General features: G+C 39.3%; 1 long non-coding RNA gene across 2 annotated transcripts in view; it reads right to left on the bottom strand.

Annotated features, from left to right (window-relative positions):
• The window catches only part of LOC137765271 (uncharacterized), a 206,480-nt gene that overhangs the window by 45,134 nt on the left and 138,021 nt on the right, over positions 1-23,325 (bottom strand). Inside the window, exon 7 of one of the 2 annotated variants that reach the window (XR_011074140.1) lies at positions 10,148-10,271. The exons of the other annotated variant lie outside the window; for it this stretch is intronic. This is a non-coding gene — a long non-coding RNA (uncharacterized lncRNA). The remainder of the gene's footprint in view (positions 1-10,147; positions 10,272-23,325) is intronic. 2 annotated transcript variants of the gene reach the window in all.

Raw genomic sequence — 23,325 nt, 5'->3', positions numbered from 1 at the left:
CTAAGAGGCTTGTGCAAGTTCCCTGATGGGAGGGACTTGTGGTGGGTAGAGCTGACTGTTGCTCTGGTGGGCAGATCTCAGTAAAACTTTATCCGCTTGACTGCTGATGGGTGGGGCTGGGTTCCCTCCTTGTTGGTTGTTTGGCCTGAGGCGACCCAACACTGGAGCCTACCTGGGCTCTTTGGTGGGACTAATGGCGGACTCAGGGAGGGCTCACGCCAAGGAGTACTTCCCAGAACTTCTGATGCCAGTGTCCTTGTCCACACGGTGAGCCACAGCAACCACCCGCCTCTGCAGGAGACCCTCCAACACTAACAGGTAGGTCTGGTTCAGCCTCCTATGGGGTCACTGCTCCTTCCCCTGGGTCCCGATGCGCACACTACTTTGTGTGTGCCCTCCAAGAGTGGAGTCTCTGTTTCCCCCAGTCCTGTCAAAGTCCTGCAATCATTTCCCACTAGGCTTCAAAGTCTGATTCTCTAGGAATTCCCCCTCCCGTTGCCAGACCCCCAGGTTGGGAACCTGATGTGGGGCTCAGAACCTTCGCTCCAGTGGGTGGACTTCTGTGGTATAAGTGTTCTCCAGTCTGTGAGTCACCCACACAGCAGTTACGGGATTTGATTTTACTATGATTGCGCCCCTCCTACCATCTCATTGTGGCTTCTCCTTTGTCTTTGGATGTGGGGTATCTTTTTTGGTGAGTTCCAGTGTCTTCCTGTCGATGACTGTCCAGCAGCTAGTTGTGATTCTGGTGTTCTCGCATGAGGGAGTGAGAGCACATCCTTCTACTCTGCCATCTTGGTTCCTAATAATCTGTTCATTTTTATTAACAGTTCATTGCTTTTCTTGATCACTTTGCTACATCTCTAGAGAAATTACTACTTCAGTTTGCCTGGATTTGAACACTATTTTAATAAATTCACACACTCTCTTCTGTGATTTCCTTCCTTCACTCAGCATTGTATTTCTAAGGTTCATCCAGGCTGACACATGAAGTGTGGGTCTTCCCTTGAATTGTGGTACAGTATTGTTTTCCATTGTGTGACTCCAGTAAAATTCATTTTTCCCTTCTATGATTAATGTATATTTGAGTTGTTTCCAGCATTTTGTTGTTGTGGGAAAAACTTCTATATTGCATTCTTGTACATGTCTCTAGATATACATGTGCAACAGTTTTTCTAAGGTATATACCTAAGTGAAATTGTTGGGCCAGAGGTATTTTTTTCTAAAGTAGTTGTACCAGTTACCCACCCACAAGCAATGGATGAGAGCTCTGTTGCTCCAAACTTGCCAAGACTTGATGTTTTCCAACTTTAAAAAATTTTGGCCAAACTGAAAAGTAAAAAATAGTATTTCCTTGTGGTTTTAATATGCATGTCTTTGATTTAAAACAAGGTTATTTATTTATGGTTTTTTGCCCACTTTTGTATTGCCTTATTCATCTTTTTCTATTAATTATAGATTTTCTTTAAATATTTTGGATTCTAATCCTCTGTTGGTTATATATATATATATATATATATATATATATATATATATATATATATATAGAAATATCTTCTGCCAGTTTGTGACTTGGACTTTTTCTTTTTTTTAAAGGTATACATTATGAATAGATGCTCTTAATTTTAATACAGTCAAAGTTACCAACCTGATCCTTTATAATTTGTACTTTTTCTGTCTTGTTTAAGAAATTTTTCCTTATCTGGAATTTTAAAATAAATTCTATTTTTTTTTTAATTCTAAATTTTCACTTTCACTTCCAAATCCTTAATCCATTTGAAATTTATTTTTTGGTACAATGTAAGGAAGAGATACATTTTAAAATTTATGTGGATGAGAAACTATCTGACTTTGTTCTACAGCTTTGTGTCTTTTTTTTTTTTTTTTGCAGGTTCTTATTAGGCATCAATTTTATACACATCAGTGTATACATGTCAATCCCAATCGCCCAATTCAGCACACCACCATCCCCACCCCACCACAGTTTTCCCCCCTTGGTGTCCATATCTCCATTCTCTACATCTGTGTCTCAACTTCTGCCCTGCAAACCGGTTCATCTGTACCATTTTTCTAGGTTCCACATACATGCATTAATATACGATATTTGTTTTTCTCTTTCTGACTTACTTCACTCTGTATGACAGTCTCTAGATCCATCCACTTCTCAACAAATGACTCAATTTCGTTCCTTTTTATGGCTGAGTAATATTCCATTGTATATATGTACCACATCTTCTTTATCCATTCGTCTGTTGATGGGCATTTAGGTTGCTTCCATGACCTGGCTATTGTAAATAGTGCTGCAGTGAACATTCGGGTGCATGTGTCTTTTTGAATTACGGCTTTCTCTGGGTATATGCCCAGTAGTGGGATTGCTGGGTCATATGGTAATTCTATTTTTAGTTTTTTAAGGAACCTCCATATTGTTCTCCATAGTGGCTGTATCAATTTACATTCCCACCAACAGTGCAAGAGGGTTCCCTTTCCTCCACACCCTCTCCAGCATTTCTTGTTTGTAGATTTTCTGATGATGCCCATTCTAACAGGAGTGAGGTGATACCTCATTGTAGTTTTGGTTTGCATTTCTCTAATAATTAGTGATGTTGAGCATCTTTTCATGTGCTTCGTGGCCGTCTGTATGTCTTCTTTGGAGAAATGTCTATTTAGGTCTTCTGCCCATTTTTGGATTGGGGTGTTTGTTTCTTTAATATTGAGCTGAATGAGCTGTTTATATATTTTGGAGATTAATCCTTTGTCCGTTGATTCATTTGCAAATATTTTCTCCCATTCTGAGGGTTGTCTTTTCGTCTTGTTTATGGTTTCCTTTGCTGTGCAAAAGCTTTGAAGTTTCATTAGGTCCCATTTGTTTATTTTTGTTTTTATTTCCATTACTCTAGGAGGTGGATCAAAAAAGACCTTGCTGTGATTTATGTCAAAGAGTGTTCTTCCTATGTTTTCCTCTAAGAGTTTTATAGTGTCCAGTCTTATATTTAGGTCTCTAATCCATTTTGAGTTTATTTTTGTGTATGGTGTTAGGGAGTATTCTAATTTCATTCTTTTACATGTAGCTGCCCAGTTTTCCCAGCACCACTTATTGAAGAGACTGTCTTTTCTCCATTGTATATCTTTGCCTCCTTTGTCATAGATTAGTTGACCATAGGTGCGTGGGTTAATCTCTGGGCTTTCTATCTTGTTCCATTGATCTATGTTTCTGTTTTTGTGCCAGTACCATATTGTCTTGATTACTGTAGCTTTGTAGTATAGTCTGAAGTCAGGGAGTCTGATTCCTCCAGCTCCGTTTTTTTCCCTCAAGACTGCTTTGGCTATTCGGGGTCTTTTGTGTCTCCATACAAATTTTAAGATGATTTGTTCTAGCTCCGTAAAAAATGCCATTGGTAATTTGATAGGGATTGCATTGAATCTGTAGATTGCTTTGGGTAGTATACTCATTTTCACAATGTTGATTCTTCTAATCCAAGAACATGGTATATCTCTCCATCTGTTGGTATCATCTTTAATTTCTTTCATCAGTGTCTTATAGTTTTCTGCATACAGGTCTTTTGTCTGCTTAGGTAGGTTTATTCCTAGGTATTTTATTCTTTTTGTTGCAATGGTAAATGGGAGTGTTTCCATAATTTCTCTTTCAGATTTTTCATCATTAGGGTATAGGAATGCAAGAGATTTCTGTGCATTAATTTTGTATCCTGCAACTTTACCATATTCATTAATTAGCTCTAGCAGTTTTCTGGTGGCAGTTTTAGGATTCTCTATGTATAGTATCATGTCATCCGCAAACAGTGACAGTTTTACTTCTTCTTTTCCAATTTGTATTCCTTTTATTTCTTTTTCTTCTCTGATTGCCGTGGCTAGGACTTCCAGAACTATGTTGAATAATGGTGGTGAGAGTGGACATCCTTGTCTCGTTCCTGATCTTAGAGGAAATGCTTTCAGTTTTTCACCATTGAGAATGATGTTTGCTGTGGGTTTGTCATATATGGCCTTGATTATGTTGAGGTAGGTTCCCTCTATGCCCACTTTCTGGCGAGTTTTTATCATAAATGGGTGTTGAATTTTGTCAAGATTTTTCTGCATCTATTGAGATGATCATATGGTTTTTATTCTTTAATTTGTTAATAAGGTTTATCACATTGATTGATTTACATATATTGAAGAATCCTTGCATCCCTGGGATAAATCCCACTTGATCATGGTGTATGATCCTTTTAATGTGTTGTTGGATTCTCTTTGCTAGTATTTTGTTGAGGATTTTTGCATCTATATTCATCAGTGATATTGGTCTGTAATTTTCTTTTTTTGTAGTGTCTTTGTCTGGTTTTGGTATCAGGGTGATGGTGGCCTCATAGAACGAGTTTGGGAGTGTTCCTTCCTCTGCAATTTTTTGGAAGAGTTTGAGAAGGATAGGTGTTAGCTCCTCTCTAACTGTTTGATAGAATTCACCTGTGAAGCCATCTGGTCCTGGACTTTTGTTTGTTGGAAGATTTTTAATCACAGTTTCAATTTCATTACTTGTGATTGGTCTGTTCATATTTTCTGTTTCTTCCTGATTCAGTCTTGGAAGGTTATACCTTTCTAAGAATTTGTCCATTTCTTCCAGGTTGTCCATTTTATTGGCATAAAGTTGCTTGTAGTAGTCTCTTAGGATGCTTTGTATTTCTGCGGTGTCTGTTGTAACTTCTCCTTTTTCATTTCTGATTTTATTGATTTGAGTCCTCTCCCTCTTTTTCTTGATGAGTCTGGCTAATGGCTTATCAATTTTGTTTATCTTCTCAAAGAACCAACTTTTAGTTTTATTGATCTTTGTTATTGTTTTCTTTGTTTCTATTTCATTTATTTCTGCTCTGATCTTTTTGATTTCTTTCCTTCTGCTAACTTTGGGTTGTGTTTGTTCTTCTTTCTCTAGTTTCTTTAGGTGTAAGGTTAGATTGTTTACTTGAGATTTTTCTTGTTTCTTGAGGTAGGCTTGTATAGCTATAAACTTCCCTCTTAGAACTGCTTTCGCTGCATCCCATAGGTTTTGGGTCGTCGTGTTTTCATTGTCATTTGTCTCTAGGTATTTTTTAATTTCCTCTTTGATTTCTTCAGTGATCTCTTGGTTATTTAGTAACGTATTGTTTAGCCTCCATGTGTTTGTCTTTTTTACGTTTTTTTCCCTGTAATTCATTTCTAATCTCATAGCGTTGTGGTCAGAAAAGATGCTTGATATGATTTCAATTTTCTTAAATTTACCGAGGCTTGATTTGTGACCCAAGATGTGATCTATCCTGGAGAATGTTCCGTGCGCACTTGAGAAGAACGTGTAATCTGCTGTTTTTGGATGGAATGTCTTATATATATCAATTAAATCTATCTGGTCTATTGTGTCATTTAAAGCTTCTGTTTCCTTATTTATTTTCATTTTGGATGATCTGTCCATTGGTGTAAGTGAGGTGTTAAAGTCCCCCACTATGATTGTGATACTGTCAATTTCCTCTTTTATAGCTGTTAGCAGTTGCCTTATGTATTGAGGTGCTCCTATGTTGGGTGCATATATATTTATAATTGTTATATCTTCTTCTTGGATTGATCCCTTGATCATTATGTAGTGTCCTTCCTTGTCTCTTGTAACATTCTTTATTTTAAAGTCTATTTTATCTGATATGAGTATAGCTACTCCAGCTTTCTTTTGATTTCCATTTGCATGGAATATCTTTTTCCATCCCCTCACTTTCAGTCTGTATGTGTCCCTAGGTCTAAAGTGGGTCTCTTGTAGACAGCATATATATGGGTCTTGTTTTTGTATCCATTCAGCCAGTCTATGTCTTTTGGTTGGGGCATTTAATCCATTCACGTTTAAGGTAATTATCGATATGTATGTTCCTATGACCATTTTCTTAATTGTTTTGGGTTTGTTTTTGTAGGTCCTTTTCTTCTCTTGTGTTTCCCACTTAGAGAAGTTCCTTTAGCATTTGTTGTAGAGCTGGTTTGCTGGTGCTGAATTCTCGTAGCTTTTGCTTGTCTGTAAAGCTTTTGATTTCTCCATCAAATCTGAATGAGATCCTTGCCGGGTAGAGTAATCTTGGTTGTAGGTTCTTCCCTTTCATCACTTTAAGTATATCATGCCACTCCCTTCTGGCTTGCAGAGTTTCTGCTGAGAAATCAACTGTTAACCTTATGGGAGTTCCCTTGTATGTTATTTGTCGTTTTTCCCTTGCTGCTTTCAATAATTTTTCTTTATCTTTAATTTTTGCCACTTTGATTACTATGTGTCTCGGCGTGTTTCTCCTTGGGTTTATCCTGTATGGGACTCTCTGCGCTTCCTGGACTTGGGTGGCTATTTCCTTTCCCATGTTAGGGAAGTTTTCGACCATAATCTCTTCAAATATTTTCTCTGGTCCTTTCTCTCTCTCTTCTCCTTCTGGGACCCCTATAATGCGAATGTTGTTGCGTTTAATGTTGTCCCAGAGGTCTCTTAGGCTGTCTTCTTTTCTTTTCATTCTTTTTTCTTTAGTCTGTTCTGCAGCAGTGAATTCCACCATTCTGTCTTCCAGGTCACTTATCCGTTCTTCTGCCTCAGTTATTCTGCTATTGATTCCTTCTAGTGTAGTTTTCATTTCAGTTATTGTATTGTTCATCTCTGTTTGTTTGTTCTTTAATTCTTCTAGGTGTTTGTTAATCATTTCTTGCATCTTCTCAATCTTTGCCTCCATTCTTATTCCGAGGTCCTGGATCATCTTCACTATCATTATTCTGGAATCTTTTTCTGGAAGGTTGCCTATCTCCACTTCATTTAGTTGTTTTTCTGGGGTTTTTTCTTGTTCCTTCATCTGGTACATAGCCCTCTGCCTTTTCATCTTGTCTATCTTTCTGTAACTGTGGTTTTTGGTCCATAGGCTGCAGGACTGTAGTTTTTCTTGCTTCTGCTCGCTTTGTGTCTTTTTGATATTAAGGGAATAATGTGTAGGATGAGAGACTAAAAGAAATCTGATTTGTTGGGATTCAGCTCTTTCAATGCTAGGCAAATTTAGGAATAAGAGAAGCTGGGTAAAGGGAATAAAATTACTTTATTGAATAATTCATCCTTTCCCCACTAACCTGTATTGCCAACTTGGTCATATTTTAGATGTCCTTATACGTGTGAATCTGTGTCTGTGTATTCGAAACTATTGCATCCAATTACATTAAAATATATTGAATAATTATTATATAATAGGTGGCATTGTATACCCTGGGGATAAAGCAGTGAATAACAATAGGAAATCTCTGCTTTTGTGTAGTTTACGGGAGACAGATGATAAAGAGATACACAAGTTAAATATATAGTATGTCAAAGGGTTATAAGTTGCTGTGGAGAAACTAAAATAGAGAAGGGGAATAAGAAGGGGGCTGGGGTGGAGAGAGCAGACATTGCTAGTTTTCAAAGGAAGCTTCACTATTAGGATGGCATTTGAGCATTGACCTGAGGGAGGTGAGGTGAGGTAGTGAGCTCTGTTGATAGACACTACACCAATGATATGCCATTTGCTATTGGTCTTCTTGTCTATTCCTGTGTGAATTCCTGTCTGAATTCCAATATCCTGACTTCTAATACCACGTGTTCTTGAAACTTACAAAAACGGAATCATATTGTATGTACTTTTTTTAATGTGAGCTTTTCTTTTTGCTCAATAAATGTAAGATTCATTTAAATTGTTGCTTGCAATTGTAGTTTATTCCTCATTACTGTACAGTATACATTTTATATATTCATTTTACTGTTGATCGGCATTTAGGTGGTTTCCAGTTTGGAGTTATAGCAAATAGTGCTGCTATGAATATTTATCTATATTTCCTTTAGTGAACATACATACTTATTTCTGTAGGTATATACCTAGGAGTAGACTAACTGGATCATAAGTTATATACATGATCAGCAGTGGTATATATTGCCAAAAGTGTTCCAAAGGATTTGCCTGGAAAACAGTTTTACTCCTTCTCAGAATTATAAAGAGAGTAACTCTGTAATGAAAATTTCAGGTTCTATAACAGGCAGTTGGAGGTTGTTAGGGATGTGGTATATTTCTGAACAAGGGGCCTTTCTAACCCAACCTCAATCACACCTGTTCATAGAATCAGCCATGATTAAAGCTCTGCCATTTTTTGTTATTGTTTTTGATCTTTACATGGTAAATTACTGAAAAATAGGTGAACTATAAACAAATGGTAAGATCTTTATGAAAATTTACAGTCAATTCTATAATATGGGGTATTTTTTTATATTAAAGGAAGTGAACTATGCATATCAAACAAAAGTTTGATTTTTAAGATATCCTGTTCTTTCAAGGCCAAGCAAATCTATATAGGAACAAAAGAAGATGGAAAAAGAAGAATTCATGAACTGCTTCTTGCCTATATCTGTAGTCTTATCTCACTTACCACTCCCCTGGTGGCCCCGACGCTCCTGCAAATTCTGAATGCCTTTCATTTGCCCCAAAGTTGCCATGTCTCTTTTGCTTTTATGCCTTTGTACAGATTGCTTCGCCTCCACCTGTAATGCCCTCCTGTCCTCTTCCTCCTTCACCTAACTCAGACTCACCTTCCAGCCCTGGTTTCAGCCTCATCACCTTGGGGAAGCCATTCCTAACAAAGATACCTATTCTCTGTTGCCCCTAAATTCTAATTTTAGTCATTGCTCCAGCCTGTGCTATAACTGCCTTTTAAAAGTCTTTGGATTTTTTTATACACCCTCGTATCACTGTGATGATGATGACTATCTATTGCCAAGTTAAGAAGAGTTGTCCTGGAGCCCCAAGTACTCGGAGTTCTTGGGAGTTTTCCTCTTTCCATGCTGGACTCACTGGCACCTCTGAGGTTGCCACTCCTTAAAGCTTTTAGTATACTCTGCCAACTTCTGGTCAAATTACCATAGGGTGCCCCACCGTGTGCTCAGGAAGCTAAGGGTTAAAATAAGAAGAAATTCTGTATCCAGAGATATGTGCTTCTGGAAATCTTGCTACATTTCTGAGACTTTGAAACCTATTCAGGCAGATGTGAAGGATGGAAGGTTCCTTAATTAGGGAAGCTTTCATGGGTTATGTTTACTGTCATACCTTATTGCTGATAAAGATGAGAATATCCTGAGTTAAAATTTTGTGCATTGTAGAGTGACTATGATAAAATAGCTTTCTTTTTTCCGCCGAGTCACATGGTAGAATCTGAAATTTCACTTCTTAGCATTTCTGCCTTATATTAAAGCAACACTCCCTCTCCAAAAGATGCAGACACATTTTTGCTTGTCTTTGCAGGGAGCTAGTATAGTTTGCATAGTTTTCTCTGTTTCTTCCTGATCAGTAGCTGGCATCTGAATGCCTTCTTTGGACTCCTTATCACTGCTGCAATGCTTTCTTTCACCAGCATCTTGCAACTTTGATTTTTCTTGCCTCCCTAGAGTGTGTGATTTGGTGGAACCGTATCAGCAATGACATCACCACCATATTTGCTTTGGTGGTTGACGTCTTAGGTTATCAATGGAAGCATTGTGAAAAACCATATGGGGCAAGACCCATTTAGTTCAAGACCCATTTAGTTCACAGAGTTTGTATAATACAAGGGTTGAGAATTCTCAAAGACCATGCTTCACTGGATGTAAAGAGAACCTCAAATATTATGTCCTTAAACTCAGTACTTAAGCCTCACTGTTATTTCTCCTTGGGGGTTGGGGTTGAGAAGGAATTGATATAAAAACAAAGATAAATGATGGAATACATTCTCTTTATTGATGTGTTACATCAGATAAAACAACCTGAGAACTAATTGTTCTCAATCTTGGCAGGCCACTGAGTTTCAAATACACCTATTGAAATGATATGAATGAAACAGCCTTGAAAGTATTGGTAGCTGCTTTTGATGCAGTGGAATGTATTTGTTTCTTATACAGCTCTGCCTATACTTTCAGACAAGGCTATCTTCAGAAACTGACTAGGGATCATAATTCTATAAAACCTCAGAGGTACCTTTTAATCCTAACTTTGATAAATCACTTTGTATCTTTATCAAATCTTTGTTCAGAGATTTTCCTCATGGCTTTGTAAAATGCCAGACAATAAGTTTAATTATGAATGGGTAAGGAACTACCTAAATATTTACATATGGAAATGGATACAAGACCCACCTGCTTTGAAATACCTCCTTCATCATATGCTGAAATGAGCCTGGAATTTCCAGCCTTTGAAACATTTCTTTGAGTCCAGATGCAGTCTCTCAGTGTTCCCACAAGAGGTTCCCCCTAAAGCACGCTGATAGAGAGGAGAAAACATCAGGCCTAGCCCTCTCACATCAAACTTATTAATAATCGGAATATATCAATGTATTGGTTTTGGTTCAGTTTGGTTTGGTTTTAGTTTTATGTGTAATTTATTGGAATCACTAGTTGTTATCTTGGAAATCGGGGAAGAATACATGTAACAGAACAGATAAGGATGAGTTCTTCCACTGCTTAGAAACTTGTTCCACTTCTTAGGGTTGCACTAACACCAACAAAACAATATTGAAACAGGAAGATACGTGGTATCCACAGATTAGTACCCCAGATATGCCCTTATAAGGAAGCACATGAGGACACATGTGCTGGAAATGTGATCTAGAAGCCAACTGAAATCAACACTACAATCATTTGGGGAAAAGAAACCAAAGAGAAATAGCACATCCCTAAATTGGATTGTAGGACCTCAGACAAGACACTAAATTTGGCTTCTTTGTATTGTTGTTGAAATGGCTTCCATGACCCACCAACTTTAAGGTGAAACTTGAGCTCTTAGTATGCTGGATGTTGAGTACCTCCTCATTTTTCTGAGGAGGGTTTTTGTTGGTTCCACTGCCCCAGACATTTTAAACAAAAGTTTTAATTTTGAATTTAGGCTCTGATCAAGCATCTACCAATATTACAGCTATCTTTAAGACAACTATCTTTCCCTGTCTCTTTACTTTTACGTAAAAGTATTAATCAAACTTGCAAAGTCAGGCACAGAGGTGTGCTATACACCATGACCGTGAATTCAGATGCTAAGTCTATAAAGTGGGTTGCTGGAACTCTTCAAAGCCTTAACATTATCTCTGGGGAAGATCTTTACTTTTATATAGGCAGGAATATGTGTAGAGGCAAAAATGGGGTGTTTCCATCCAGAGTCTGTTATCTTGCTTCACCTCCTTGCTAGATACATTTCTAATCTGTTGACCATGGCATGGTTCATGTTTCATTTGAAGGAGTTGCTTTTTCCTGAGAGGGAGGGACAATCCTTTTTCCCTGGGCACAAGTTATAAATCTTGTTTTTTCTTGTTACATTTTGCAATTTTATTTGAATCTTTATACAAAGGGATTTTACAGTAGTACCAATTAAATCCACATAAGGAAAAAAGAAATCACATTTAACTCTATGACTCCTAAAAGATAAGAAGTATCTAGTTAACACAATTTTGCTTCTTTCAAATAAACATAGTCACAACTGCATTCTAGTTCTTTGGGGTAAGCCACTGAATAAATCCAATAAAGCTTAAAGTTCTTAACTGTGTCCATTTTATGCATGGTTTGTAAAGCTTTAAATGTTTCTGATGGTCTGTTTGTTCCATACTTACAAATCAATCTCCCCCCATAAAAGAATCCCAAAACTAAGGTTAATTCATTCCAGGGGAAAAAGCAAGAAACCTAAATAAGACATTTGTGGTTAAAAAAAAAAAAAAAAAAAAGTCAAATTTGATACATTCAAAGGGGAATATTGCAATTGATAGACAGAGATTTCTGAAGTCTAATAGATACATGCATCCAATTAAAACAGCAACTAATTTTAGCAATACACTAAATTCCTAATTCTGTTTTTCTATGTATCTATGAACATAATTGTCTAGCGTAACCGAGTATGAAGAAGGAAACAGAAGCAAAAGATCAAGACCTCAACTAACTTCTTAAATACTGACTCTAGTGTTTTCTTGAAGACTGTACATAAGAAGTGCTGATTTAAAAAGTGATGATTGAAAAGTAAAAGCCATGCTGAGATCCTCCTCTAGCTTGAGGTGTTTGAATGCACATGTATATAAGAGAAAAACTTCACCACAGACCGCATGTGAAGATGCATCTACCTGTGGGAATGTCAACATGAAAGTGCTGTCATCTATGATTGCTGGCAGCTTAGGGGTCATGCCGTGATTCATTACATTGGTGTACACTGCCATTTTGCAGTCATCCCTACATAACAGAATGAAGGCTTTTCTTGAGAAAATGTGGCCAAACAACCCATCAGTTATGACTTTCAGAGGTAGAAAGTGAAGCATGCAGCATTTTGGCATGATGAGACAGGTCAAACGACTTCTACAAAGTAACGATGACAATAACTTAGATTATACACCTCAGCCTTTACCCTCTATCCTTTCACTATTCTATCTGAAGTCACATTTTCACTCTGTAACTCTGGACTCACAATATTTTGCATTTTTAGATAGATGCATAAAATGAAATGCCACGGCTCTCTGTATTCCCAGAGCTGATAATAGGGTTCTGAAGAAAACGTAATTTATCATATGACCCTGAGAATGGCACAGCCATTGGTCAAAGAAGGTTAATTTAATATGATCTACCAGTCATAGCGTATCAGATCTCTTCTTAAATGATTCTCACTTCCAGTCTGTAAGACCCTGCAGGAGAGTTTGTTGTACAAGTTTACAATGTTATACCTCTTTTAGTTATATTAAGACTATCTCCTTCAGGCACCAGGGAAGACTCTTTAGTCTCAAATTCCAGGACAGAATGAACAAGTCTATCTCAACCTGTTGTTATCCTTCTGAAATAATTTCAGAGATGTCAATGATCTCATGCTCCCTTCTCCATGGAGACTTGAGTTGAACGCTCTTTCTTCTCCTCTCTGGCTCTCCATCAACCAGAGCACTGCACCAATGACCATTTCATCAGCCAAATCAGTTCAATGTATGCAAGACACAAAATACATACAATTTAGCTTTCTGCAAAAATTTTATAGGTATTCCTTCTTAGAAAGGGGTGCTGACAGTGGAATGGGAGGAAGATGGAAGGTAAAACATGAGAAGGGGAGAGGAAAAGGGGACTTGGAAAGCTGGTGGGAGAAGAGCAAGAACACAGATCTGGAGAGAGTGGAGAGCACGATCGGGTGTGCAGAGTAAAGAGAAAGGTACAGAAGGTCAAAACTAGGAAAGTAGGGAGTTGGAGGGCCAAGTTGTGTTCTTAAGGGCCTGGTGTGAAAGAAGAGAAAAAGCACAAACATTTTCAGTCATTCTTCTCTCGAGGGCTGCATAGGTTTCAGAATATTGATTAGTGCCCCATCTCAGCTGAGTGCAGACATATTTGTCTCCAAAATGTGTCATGGAACTTCCTGGATGAAGGGAACTACAGCCCCCATCATGACAGCCTCTTGCTCTGAGCTCCCACTGGCATTTTAATTGGGACAGGGGAGGGAGGTATGTGTTCAGTGTCAACATTTTTAACTATTTGAGGACCATACAATGGAACGGGAACCGTCAGATTCTCCCACAAAACAACCTCCAGTGATAGATTTGATACAATGGGTTTGGATTATAATAGCTAATGTTTACTGAGCCCTATGAGCCGGGTACTATGCTTTCCTCTTCACAGAGAAGATCTCATTTAATTCTCAGACCTAGAGACGATGTACAGTTTTACAGCCCTCCATTCTCCAGATCAGGAAATGAAGTCTTAGAGAGCTTAAGTAACATCTCCTAACTAGCAAGTGCTGAAGCCAGATTTTTCTCTCTTAAAATGTAGACTCGATAAAGTGTATGTATTTGATTGTCTAAGCCCTAGTACTGCATCAAGAATGAAGGCCCAGTCAACAAATGTTTAACAATTCTGTAATTAAATTGGCCATCTGTTCATTATTAGAAAGAGGTTTGGATTCTTTTTATTTATGCAGTGATCATGACTACTGACACATTAACATTTTAATGAAACCAGTGGATTTCCTGACCCTTCTGAAGCAGTGTATGAACTATCTTTCAGAAGTCACTGGAGAATAAAAAAGCAGAGTGTCATCTCTAACAAGGGCTTCTCCATAAAAGCGCCAGTTGAGACCCATACTTTCAGGCCTCCCTTGAATCCCTCCGTTGAGTCCTTCCTAATGTCATCATCTAAAGACAACTGAAAACTCCATTCTTCATTGTAGGACTGTCCCTTTTCTCACTCCGTTTCATGAAGCCTGGCCTGGCGTAGTGTTCCCATTGAATTCAAGAGAGGCTTAATGCTTAGATTATTCTAAAGGGTGCAGAGTTAAGATTATGAGCTGACCATGATTCGATAAGCAGATAAACAGGAAGAGTTAGAGTCTTAATCGGAAAAGTCTGCCATATTCTTTCACACTCAAACCTGTGCACAGCACTTGTACACTGAAAAAAAATCCTATGGATGTTTTAATTCCATGATAGTAATAGTGTGCTCAATCTTTGCAAATGAAAAAAGAAAATTTTAAAATGCCCAAATGTTTTGCCTTTAACAAACAACTTAAAGTGCCACTATGAGGGCATTATGCTAAGTGAAATACACCAGACAGAGAAAGACACATACTGCGTGGTGTCACTAATACCATGAGTTGAAAAGTGGTTGCCAGGGGACCTGGAGGGTGGTGGGGGAAAGAAGGAGAGGGTGGTAAAAGGATACAGATGTTTAGCTATAAGATAAATAAAGTCTAAGAATCTAATGTAAAACATGGCAACTATAGTTGATAACACAGTATTGTATAATTGAAATTTGCTTAGAGAGTAGAAAATGTCCTCCAACAAAAAAAGGTTAAATATGTGATGGATGTGTTAATTAACTAGGTGGTGGGAATCTTTTCACAGTGTACATGTATATCAAATCACTACAATGTATGCTTTAAATATCTTACAATTTTATATGTCAATTATGCCTCAATAAAGCTGAAAAAAATAAAGTTCCACTATGTTAACGTTGTACTTTTTGGATCTGGATTTTATCATAATGTCTCTGTTGCTAGATAAAAATTTTCAAGATGACGCATATAAGATACAATGCCCTTTCCTTTAGTGAAATCTTAACCTAAAGTCAATAGTAACTTGCATTTCAACTTTTCTGTATGTCTGGTCTCTGCTGAAACTGGTCACTACAGTTCTGAATATCTTATTAGTTTGAATTTTGCTCATGTTTTTTAAACACTTCCTATATGCCATTGTACTAAATGCTTTTGATTAATCCTTAGTCTTTCTTTAGTCTCCACACCAGTGCCATATGCTAAGAAGCACCTTCTCCCATATTTTGTAGGTGAGGAAACCACAGCTTACATGTCACAGCAGTTAGCACAGGGTGGGGGTGAGATCTGAGTCACCAGTCTGAGCCAGAGCCCATATTCTCACCCACCATGTGAGGTGATCTTCCTGGGTTAGCCACCTTATTAGATTTTTCAAGCCAAAGAGCACTGCAATCTTGCAAAGATCTGAGGAGCCCTGTACCATGCAGCCAACAGAGAGCCTGTGTGTGCTAGAGAATTCGGGAGGTAATATACTAAGTGATTTGTCATCATTCCTGGTATGGTGTCGTCACCTTCCCTAGAATATCTCATCACAAAATCATAATCAAGTTGGTAAAATTGTTATCAACTGAACCCAAAGGACTGCTTAATCCCAGTTCTCTCTCTAGAGTAGAACAGCTGACACGGAACAATTGGGGTGAGTTTTCCTTGGGTCTGAAAAACAGTATGATTTAAGGCAAGAACATTGGGCCACAGGGGATCAGGGTGTTAATGCCCATAAAGTAGATGTGTCAGGCCTCTTTACTTCTCTGGACCCAATTCTGTTCATCTCTGTACCAAAGGAATTATTCATTCATTCATTCAAGACAGATTTATTAAATGCTTATTATGAACCAAGCCCTGCGCTAGATGTTGGGGTATCCAGACTGTAAGAGACAGTCCTTCCCATCTAGAAGCTTGTAATTTAGTCAGGGGAAAAAAGGCAACTTCGTAATTCTGGGTGATGAGTACAATGATGGAAGTATACAGAATGTTCTGTGGTTGACACCTATTAAAGGAACCCAGCCTAGGCCTGGGTGGGAGTGTTCAGGCATAGCTTCCTGGAGGAGATGAGTGAGAACCAACATGAGTCCTGGAAGGATGAGAACAAGTTATCCAGATACAGAGAGGAGGGAAGGAGTGGGTGAGAAGGAAGGGGCAAAGGCATTTTAGGAGGAAGGAACAATGTACAGAGCTTAGGGATGAGAAGGAGCCCATAGTGTACCTGCAGAACTGAAAGGAGATCAGAATGGCTGAAGCTTTGTGGGTGTGCAGGTTGTGGAGGTATGTACCTGTTTGTGCACGTGGGCTGGCAGGTGAGGGGGGTGGAGTGATCAGGGGAGGTGGGGAGAGCCGCAGAGCTAATTAGGGACCAGGGGGTGAAGAACTTTGAATACCATGAATATCCTGACCCAAGAGCGATGGGGAATTGGGAAAGAGTTTTAAAGAAGGGGCTGGCATGATTGATGAGTATTTTTAAAGGACATTCTGGAGACAGTGTGGAGAATAATTTTTGGGAAGCAAGTCTAGAGATAAGCAGGTTGGATAGGAGGCTGCTGTACTGATCTAAGCCAGTGGTTCTCAACCTTGACTGGGCAATAGAATCACTTGAAGGGCTTGTTAAAATACAGATTGCAGGGCTCCAGCCCCAGAGTTTCTGAATAGGCAGGTCGTTAGTGTGTCCTGAGAATGTGCATTTCTAACAAGTTCCTAAGTGACGCTGATGTTTCTCATCCAGGGACCACACTTTGAGAACCACTGTTTGAAGCACTGTTGATTGCTAATTGTAAAATTCTGGGATTCTTCCTTACCAAAAAGAAGCTTTTCTTTCATGAATATATATTTTGTACAACACACTCATTCTATGCAAAAGCATTTTTCATTTTTCATAGACCTGATAAACCAAATTCATTATCATTGTCCTAGATATTCTCACTTGTTTCCATTTCATCTCTTCTATTTTCTCAAGTTGAATTTTATTTGATACAACAGAGAAAAATCTCATGGTACATCCAGTAATTTGCAACGGGATTAAAAAGCTGAAATGTCACTGCAGTTGACTAAATCCTTTGTCTGACTGAAATACAATAGACCAATTGAAGGCTGTAATATTTGGGCTCAAATTTTAGAAATGAAACCTTGTAGAGGAAAAAAAAAGTCTTATCTGCTTTACATGGATTTAAAAACCCACTCCTCCTATTCTGAGACTGGGGGAAAAAAGAGGTTATAACTGCAAACTGCATACAAACCCATAATCACAAATTCCTTTTCTTATCAAGTATCTAGAAAGAACATTATATCAAGGAGAAACAATGCCTCTTCAGAAAGGAAAAAAAAGGAGCTCTGTTACTTTAGAACAAGGCCTGCATGTCCTAAGAATCAGTATAATTGAAACAAAAAAGTTCTGTGTTAAATTTTTTCATCTAAATGACAGTGAATCTGAAAAACTATCAGGCAGCTGCGACTTAATGGTGGACTATTCATGCTGCAGAATTATTTTAGCAACACACTGAGTCTGTTAGTGTTGAAACATACACCCACGTTGTAAGAAAGATGTGGTCAAAATTGTCCACATGTAATGATTTACTGACACCATCTCTTAGGAGTTTACTTCCAGTGATTCTACGTGGACTCTCTTTCCTTCATTAAGATAACACCTGAGGTGCGACTTTACCAATTCTTTTATCTCTCAGTATCAGCTATTTTCTTCAGAAAGCCCTGCCTCATTATGCTTGTCCGGAGTGTCCCAGTTACAGTTCGGTATCATCAAAGTTGCCTTGAAAATGTAAGGATGCCTCCTTATTACTGAAGAATGTTAATCACCTGAATCTTAACAGAAGGCTAAGAACAGCCAGAATCACCACTAAAAGGGACAAATGAAGCTGATTCTATCAATTCAGGCATTCTCTCTTTGCTAAGTTAACTCTGTGAACTCACAATTGGTTTCACTAGAAAGGATTACAGCACCTCAAGCTGTGGGCCATAATTATAATTACAGGTGTGGCGCAGACTGCAGGAGCAGATGAGCTCATAAGAAACAAAGATTTGCTCTGCTGGATGATCTATCTTCACTCAAGAACAAAGAGCAGCAGCATAAATGAGTTACCATGTAAACAAATTGAGCAATCGCTAACAGACATCAGAGCGCGCGTCTGTCAGCCGATATACACACCTCTGTTATGTTGAACCTCTCTCCACCACCTCCGTCCTTTTCCCTGTTGGAGGTGAGTTTTGCTTCTCTGTCCTTTCCAGACCGCCTATTGGTGGGCAGGGGCTGACTGGGTAACAGTAACAAAGCTTTGCTCCCTTCATCTTTCACCACCTGTCCCCAACCTCAGTCTATTCTGCTACCACCACAAGAGGACAACACAGCCAGTGACCCTGAATGAGAATATTAAGGCTTTATTTCTATCTCAGCTAGAAGGAGGACAGTCAACCAAACTTTTCTTTAGGGATTACTAAAGTGATAGGCGCTGATTTTATCTGTCTTTACAAAGTCCTCTTTGGGTCCAACAGTGAATTAGGTTGGATTTACAGCTAATTGGAGCCACATGCTTTACTTCTTGACTTCCAGATTTATATGAAAGCAATTTACAGGGCTAGCAGCCAAGTCTCCACCGGCAAAGTGAATCAGAAGAGAACTGCAATTATGCAAATGAGCAAGAAAAGAAAAATAGAAAAGAGAAGAAGAGCTACAAGATCTAGTTTGCCTAATTGAGGTGGGGCAATTGTATCCCTTTTCCCTGCTTTGCTTGACTGTGCTCTCAAAGACTGGTCTAATCTGTGTGGGCTGGATGGCGAAGGGCAGTGTTGTGGCCCACAGGGATTAGGGTTTCAGTATGGCCTTTCAGAAGATCATGAAGTGGATTGAAAGCGTTTTCAGCCAATCAAGGATTTCAACTTGGTATGTATAAGCCAACATAGGGCAAGGTTAAGGGGTGTGGGCACTACTAAGGAAACTTAAGGGATGACATTTTAAAGTAAGAGTCTTTCATCTTTCCTCAACTATTTTTATTGTTGTATGTGAATCAAAGTCTTACAACAACTTTCTTCATATCAGAAGTTTGGCTTTGGATACAGAACTGCTAACCTGGAGGGTGACAGCTGGTAAAAGGGCGTGTGTGTGTGTGTATGTGGGGGGGTGTCATTTGTTAAAGTAATGAAAACATTTTCAAATGATGGGCAGCACTTTCTTAGGACTGTGTAGGGTGGGGAGGATCCTGAAAATATGCATAGAACGAGACTATGTCTTTTTCTACGTAGACTGTAGAACATATGATAGTCTATTTCTATGTCTTTAGTGGCTAAAATTGCATGCCCTGTACTACTTTGCAGACATTGGTTTGGCAACTTGGGACTTCGGGGGCAGAGGAGAAAGTTCAGTGTGTACCGAGTATGGCTGATCAAAAGCGGATGGCAGCAAGCACGGCCTTGGCATTGTAACGAAAACAATCGCAGCATTTTCCCCTCAAGCCCGCGAGACAGAGACGAATGACAGGGTCAAGCCCCTTAAAAGTTATTAAAGTTTAGAGTCACTGACAGGCAAGCTCTTTTTCAATAGTGACCTCTGTTGTTTGCCAGGACTAGCCGTCCGGTTTTCTGATCACAGCGTGCTCAGGGGCCTGCAGAAAAGGGGCTGAGGTCGCGGGGCTGCGCCTGGAGCCCCGCACAAAGCCGGGTCTGACGTGCGTGTCACGTGAGGCGGAGGCCAGGTAACAGCGCGACACGTGCGGCGCGTCTCCCGGGAACGTCAAGGCTCCGGGTTCGGTTTCAGCCTCTGTGTGTGGGAGGAGAGAGCAGAGACAGGCCTCGCTAGGCACTTTGAAACCTTTATCCTTCCTAGTTGTTTGCTTGACTGCGAGGTGCTGTGAAAAGCAGGCGCCCTGTGGATTCGCTGCCGGTCATTTAAGGGGGCGGTTGCGGGACGGAGGCGGGGGAAGGCGCGATCCCCACCCCATCCTTCCCCCCGCCCCCCGCCGACCAGCCTTGTCTGTGTGTCTCACGTATAATGCCACGCGGGGCCGTGGAGACGGTGTTTTGATGCCGGGTAGAAAATCAGATAAGGCATTCAGACATGGCAGCAAATGGTTCATCCAGATCTTCTGCAAGTGATGCCTGGGTGGGATTTTTGCCTAGCCCACGTTAGCTGGAGATGAATTACCAGGAATTACCAGGAAGTGTTTCTGAAAGGGCTATAATAGTATTGCCCTGTGGAAAGTATAAACTAGAAGCCAAAAGCACAGAAAGTCAGGGTTGCCCTTAATTTAACCGTTGGCACTAAATAAATAGCCGTGGTGAAGGTGGTTCCATATGCAATGTTTATTTCTAGTGCTTTGTTGACAGTGAGCAATAAAAGGCCTACGTAGGTGAGACTCATGGTATTTTTTCAGATACGTACACTTGTACAAGTATGGATTTGGGAGAACAGCCCTTTAAAAAGAGGCTTTCTTGATTTCTAGATAGGTGTAACCTACAGTTCAGCATCAGGGTTAAGGAGGGAAGAGTTAATTTACGTGGCCATGAGAGTCCCTCTCACTTCTGAGATTCCTTGAGGCCAAGGATTAATCTGAATTTCATAAGGACCTATTTCTTTTCATTTTCAATGTTTTCCCTTTTGCATCTTTGTACTCCCTTTTCACTGGCCTTGGTGCCCTAAGCACTTCATAATCAAGGTTAGAATAAAGTAACTTTGCTGCGCGGACATGACAAAACACAATACTTCTTAACAGCAGGTGGGTCCCCTCTTATCTACAATAACCAGTACTTACTATGTACTCATTAAACAGAGCACCATAAACATGAAATGAAACTACCTTTATTTATTGTCTTTAGTTATTGCTAATGGTTAACGTACCAAGTATTTATTTCTTTCATTTCTCACAACTCTGAGGTTCAATGCTATTATGAGTATCCACTTTAGAGATGAGGAAATGGAGGCAAGAAGAGGAAATAAAGCCATAGAATTAATAACGGGGGGAGGAGGGGTTAAGATTTGAAGCGGGGTTAAGATTTGAAGCTAGCCAGATCTGTGAGTGTTATGACATAAGAAAATGCTTTCCCTTCCACAGAATTTTCCTCTCAAACTCACCCCTTCTCCCATCTACCACTTTCCCCTATTAAAAAAGTTTATATTTACTAGGAAGTGATATTTTAAACTAGAGTTACTTTTACTTTCTAATGGTAGCCATAATGCCATCAGACCTTGTGTGAATAGCTTTGCAGTATCTTTGGTGCGACATAAAGAATGCTGCAATTATACTGTTTACACGCTCGTGTTGCCCAAGATACTGGATCTGCTCCCTGAGCAATCTGCATGTGACGTCAAACTTCCAGAGGCAGCAACTATACAACACCTGGAGAATGAGTCACAACTTAATGGGAAGGGCGGGAATGAAGTGTTTTTATGTTGCCTTGATTTTACAACTAATTCCTCTCTTCTGATGTTTTCAAGGAAGTCAGGCCCACCCAAGAGGAGGAAGAAGTAAAGCCTTTTAGAAATGAGGCGTAGGCTTTATGTCTCTAAAAGATATATCATGACACCTTTTCAATTGGTTATCTAACTGATTCTAAGTGTTTAGCAGAGGGAGAAGATATACATCTCTCTAGGTGATGAGATAGTTAAGGATTAATAGAGTTAAATAACTTAAGTTCTATGAGGAGAAAAAAACAATGTCATTATCTATCCCTCTATCTATAGTTTCTAGGCAGCAACATAAAAATATCTGCCTATATTTTTGAAACCACTAGGTTTTCTTACCCCTCTAGAGACCGTGAAGTTTTGTGCTCAAAGTCTTTTAGTTTAAATGGACAATTATAAGATTGTTGCAGGCATCCTATTTCTTTAAGGCATCAAAAGGCCTTCTTGTATTAAAAACTGCTTTATACAAATAGTAAATAATAGAGCACCAAGGGAAGCCATTGAAGGTCTTGGTTTTTATTCTTGAATCTCCTTCTACTTTACGTGTGGAAGAATATAGTAGTATTTCTCAAATAATAAAGAAGTTCTTTTTAAAATCCCTTCAATGTTGTGAGAGTCTGCACAGGTCTTTAATAATAGACATAGGTGGTTGATGGTAAGAGGCCTTTAGGCACATACCTAACAGGGCCTTCAGGCTTTCTCTGTTCCCTAATCTCATAGGATCTGTCATGTTTTATTGGCTTCTCATTGGTTAGTCATTGTATGGTGTGGCACCATAGTGAAATTTCACATATTTGGAAACAATAGTGTGAACAAAGACCAGCTTTTTCTTTCTGTTATATGTCATTTAATTTGCTCTGAGTGCTTATAAAAACCCCTACATATTCAGCCAATTATATATTCTCTCCTATACTACTTCAGTCTTTTGATCAGGGAAATTATAATCATGACTTCTATTTGAGGGCTTTGGGGTGGGAGGAGAGGTGTCACTGAAGTCACGGGGGGAATAAGGCCGAGCTAGTAGCTTGGAGAAGAGAAGGGACAAGGGCGTTCATCAGAGGGAGCAGAAAACTGATTAGAATGATTTGGCAGGTCTATTATATGCTGTAGCTATAGGTATGTGTGTGTGCTGCGTGTGGCATGGCCTATTAATTCTTTAGCATGTAAGCTGTAGGCACTGGTGTATTGGTATAGGCAATGCGTTTAGCACAAAATAGAGCCACAGTTGCTGAGCCTGCGCGTCTGGAGCCTGTGCTCCGCAACAGGAGAGGCCGCGATAGTGAGAGGCCCGCGCACCGCGATGAAGAGTGGCCCCCGCTTGCCACAACTGGAGAAAGCCCTCGCACAGAAACGAAGACCCAACACAGCCATAAATAAATAAATAAATAAAAAATAAAATAAACCCCCAAAAAAAAAAAAAAAAAGTTAGGAATCCCAACTTATATTGTTTTTAATATGAAATTTTCTCTTTTTTTTTTTCTTCTAGGTAGTCAGCTGAAGATTTATTCTTTCCTTCACTTCAAAGAAAGGACCATCATAAAAATGTTCCACTCTTCTTATACCTTCCCAAAGAAAACTTTCAAGAATAATGGTCTGTTGTTTTCTTTTCTTTTTTTTTTTTTTTATTTTAATTTTTGGCTGCGTTGGGTTTTTGTTGCTGCGCACGGGCTTTCTCTAGTTGTGGCGAGCGGGGGCTACTCTTCGTTGCAGTGCATGGGCTTCTCATTGCAGTGGCTTCTCTTGTTGTGGAGCACAGGCTCTAGGTGTGTGGGCTTCAGTAGTTGTGGCACACGGGCTCAGTAGTTGTGGCTCGTGGGCTCTAGAGCGCAGGCTCAGTAGTTGTGGCGCACAGGCTTAGTTGCTCTGTGGCAT

Source organism: Eschrichtius robustus, chromosome 5 (assembly GCF_028021215.1).
Source record: "Eschrichtius robustus isolate mEscRob2 chromosome 5, mEscRob2.pri, whole genome shotgun sequence".
Classification (NCBI taxonomy): Eukaryota; Metazoa; Chordata; class Mammalia; order Artiodactyla; family Eschrichtiidae; genus Eschrichtius; species Eschrichtius robustus.
The sequence above is the reverse complement of the archived record's forward strand: the minus strand, read 5'-3'. Positions and strand labels throughout refer to the sequence as shown.